Source organism: Triticum aestivum, chromosome 1A (genome assembly GCF_018294505.1).
Source record: "Triticum aestivum cultivar Chinese Spring chromosome 1A, IWGSC CS RefSeq v2.1, whole genome shotgun sequence".
In the NCBI taxonomy this organism is placed as follows: domain Eukaryota; kingdom Viridiplantae; phylum Streptophyta; class Magnoliopsida; order Poales; family Poaceae; genus Triticum; species Triticum aestivum.
In genome coordinates, this window is record NC_057794.1 from 581,194,533 (window position 1) to 581,198,503 (window position 3,971).

The following is a 3,971-nucleotide window of genomic DNA, read 5'->3' on the forward strand; positions in this document are numbered from 1 at the left end:
ATCCAGCAAAGCTTCGGGGAGGAGTTTCGTCAGCACGACGGCATGGTGACGATCTTGATGTTTAAACCATCGCAGGGCTTCGCCTAAGCACCGCTACAATATGGTCGAGGTGTAATATCATGGAGGGGGGCACCGCACACGGGTAAGGAACGATCACGAAGATCAACTTGTGTGTCCTAGGGTGCCCCCTGCCCCCGTATATAAAGGAGCCAAGGAGGGGTGCGGCCGGCCCTAGTAGGAGGCGCGCAGGAGGAGTCCTACTCCTACCGGGAGTAGGACTCCCCTCCCTTTCCTTGTCCAAGTAGGAGAGGGGGAAGGAAGGAAGAGAGGAGAGGAAGGAAAGGGGGGGCGCCGCCCCTCCCTCCTTGTCCAATTCGGACTAGGGGGAGAGGGGGCGCGCGGCCTGCCCTGGCTGCCTTTCCTCTTCTCCACTTTAGGCCCATGAGGCCCATTAACCCCCCCCGGGGGGGGTTCCGGTAACCCCCCGGTTCTCTGGTTTTATCCGAAACTTCCCCGGAACACTTCCGGTGTCTGAATATAGCCGTCCAATATATCAATCTTTATGTCTCGACCATTTCGAGACTCCTCATCATGTCCGTGATCACATCCGGGACTCCGAACAACCTTCGGTACATCAAAATACATAAACTCATAATGAAACTGTCATCGTAACTTTAAGCGTGCAGACCCTACGGTTCGAGAACAATGTAGACATGACCGAGACACGTCTCCGGTCAATAACCAATAGCGGGACCTGGATGCCCATATTGGCTCCTACATATCTACGAAGATCTTTATCGGTCAGACCGCATAACTACATACGTTGTTCCCTTTGTCATCGGTATGTTACTTGCCCGAGATTCGATCGTCGGTATCCAATACCTAGTTCAATCTCGTTACCGGCAAGTCTCTTTACTCGTTCCGTAATACATCATCCCGCAACTAACTCATTAGTTGCAATGCTTGCAAGGCTTAAGTGATGTGCATTACCGAGAGGGCCCAGAGATACCTCTCCGACATTCGGAGTGACAAATCCTAATCTCGAAATACGCCAACCCAACATGTACCTTTGGAGACACCTGTAGAGCTCCTTTATAATCACCCAGTTACGTTGTGACGTTTGGTAGCACACAAAGTGTTCCTCCGGCAAACGGGAGTTGCATAATCTCATAGTCATAGGAACATGTATAAGTCATGAAGAAAGCAATAGCAACACACTAAACGATCAGGTGCTAAGCTAATGGAATGGGTCATGTCAATCAGATCATTCAACTAATGATGTGATCCCGTTAATCAAATAACAACTCTTTGTTCATGGTTAGAAAACATAACCATCTTTGATCAACGAGCTAGTCAAGTAGAGGCATACTAGTGACACTCTGTTTGTCTATGTATTCACACATGTATTATGTTTCCGGTTAATACAATTCTAGCTTGAATAATAAACATTTATCATGATATAAGGAAATAAATAATAACTTTATTATTGCCTCTAGGGCATATTTCCTTCATTAACTTCTTGCAATGACAACTTGTCCCTCTCGATATGTGACATCTCTTCATCGCCCCCCACATAATCCAAAACAGGACCAGTGTGAATGAACTGCCCACCAATATGAAATCTGACATTCAAAATCTCCTTCGGATCCATGATTTAACTGAAACAAACATGAGAATATCACTACATTGTCCTAATCCGAGCATTTGGAATAACAAAAATGCAAAAATAAAATCATCCCAAAACCTAACTTTACAGTTGCTGAAAAGCCCCAATTTTTCGCCCACAAACCCTAACACTAACAGGGCAGAGAGAGCCTAAATTGCAGTGACCGGAGGAGGAGTACATCGAAGATATTACCTTCAACGCCGCTCGTCGTCCTGCCGTCACGATCGCCGCCGGTGCCATCGATCACCCGCCCCTCGCCATTGTCGTCGCTCGAGCAGGGGAATGCCAGGAGACGTCGCAGCTGAGGGGGACGGACTGCCCTTCGTGGGCTGCCTCTCCACTAATAACAAAGGAGGCACTATGGGCCGTTGTGGGCCGGCCCAAGTTCGACGTGCCCAACGTCCCCAACAGCCAGCAATCCCAGTTTCCTCTGCCATGTCATCAATCCCTGTTTGGGAATGAGCTCAGGGTTCATTTTGGGCCGGGATTAGTGAGTTGGGTGTGCTGATTTCCCAGATTTGAAATTCAGGGTTTGATTTAGCTAACGCCTACGAGTTCAGGGTTCATTTTGGACTTTTTGCGACTCAAACAAGGCATATCTCGTAGGCCTATCTCCGCCACTAGCGAGCGTTGAGCTTCCAAGTGTAGTGGATGCATCATCGAGGTTCACATCCTGAAGCATGGTCCAAAGGCAGAAAACCCTATAGAAATTGGGCCTCATCAAAGTGTTGATGTTGCTTATCTAAGCATCTCCCGCCAGGGCATTTTCTAACATTATATCATTAGTGTTCTTATTAGAGGCGAAAATTGGTAATGAAGCTCGAGAATAGAAAATTTCTAAATTTTTAGGTTTCAAAAAATTCTGAAAAAAATACACGCATGCCTATGGATGTTACTTGTATGCAAAGTTTCATGGTGAAATACATTTTTTATGCGAGCTACACAAAAAATAGCAAGATCTTGTATTTCGCACATGTACTATTCATTATCAAAGCACATGCTTTTTTTTTTCTGCAACTCACGTCTAAATGCACTCCCTCCGTAAAAAAAATGAGAGCGTTTAGATTATTAAAATAGTGATCTAAATGCTCTTATATTTGTTTACAAAGGAGTATTTCAGAATGAAATTTACACACTATACGTACTTTTAAATTTATTTTCAGTTTTTTAAAATAAAATATCAGCTTATGGGCGACCGTGGCGATGGTCAAACGGCAAAATCCCAGCACCACCATCATCCACCAGAATGGCGACCGCCCCGACTACCTTACAGTCGCACGCGCGACTTCTCCGGCTCTCCGCTCCCTTCCACCCTGCCAACGCCAAGAGACGCCGACGCGCGCACATACGCGACGGCTAGCCGATGCCGACCATACGACAGCAACGCACGTACGTACGGGCAAGAAATGGGTGTGGCCGGGATGAATCCCTGTGCCCCGCCGCACAGCGGGCCTCTCACCTCGGTTCGCCCACGTCGGTCCTCCTGCTAGTACACGTTATCTTTTTTTTCTACTTCTTTTTTGTTGTTGCGAAATTAGCACACGTTATCTGGCTGGTCCATGGATGCTTCTTTTCTTCTTCTTTTTTGCTGGAGGTCGATTGATGCATTGCGAGTTTGTGACTGGACACGGGGAGCTGTTTTTATATCCGGACTTCCACGGCACCTTGCTCGAGCTAAATATTGCCATGAAAGAATGGCTTATTGTTAAAACTTGTTCGCATCAATGTCTCTTTTTAATTTTTTTAAATATTTTTTGCGAGTTAATGTCTCTTCTTATATAAGCTCATAAAAAATATATTTTCTTGCAACCTCTTGGCACCTCGGTTTTTGCCGGATTTTTTTTCAATCTATTCATTGTTCGTCATGGCAGTACAAGAAACAACCAGTAAAAACAAAAATTGCATTTAGATCTATAGTCCATCTAGCGACGACTACAAGCAACGGAGCGAGCCGAAGGCACGCCGCCGCCATCGCCCTTTCCTTGCCGGAGTCGGGCTAAACTTGTAGTGATAACAGTTGTGAAGTCATCGTGCTAAGGTCCCACTGGACAAGTGCACCGGAATAACAACCACCACCAATAAAGAGAAGCATAGATCGGAAGGATTCAATCTATAGACACACAAGCGAAAATTGGATCCACAAAGATTCACCCAAAAACCAACACCGGCCGAATCCCATGAGATCCTCCGGAGACACACCTTCGCACGCCCTCCAGCGACGCTAGAGGCACCGCCATGACGAGGACCTTATTACATTTGTAGGGGTCGTCGTCATCGCCTCACCTTCCTAAGCAAAGATACAAAA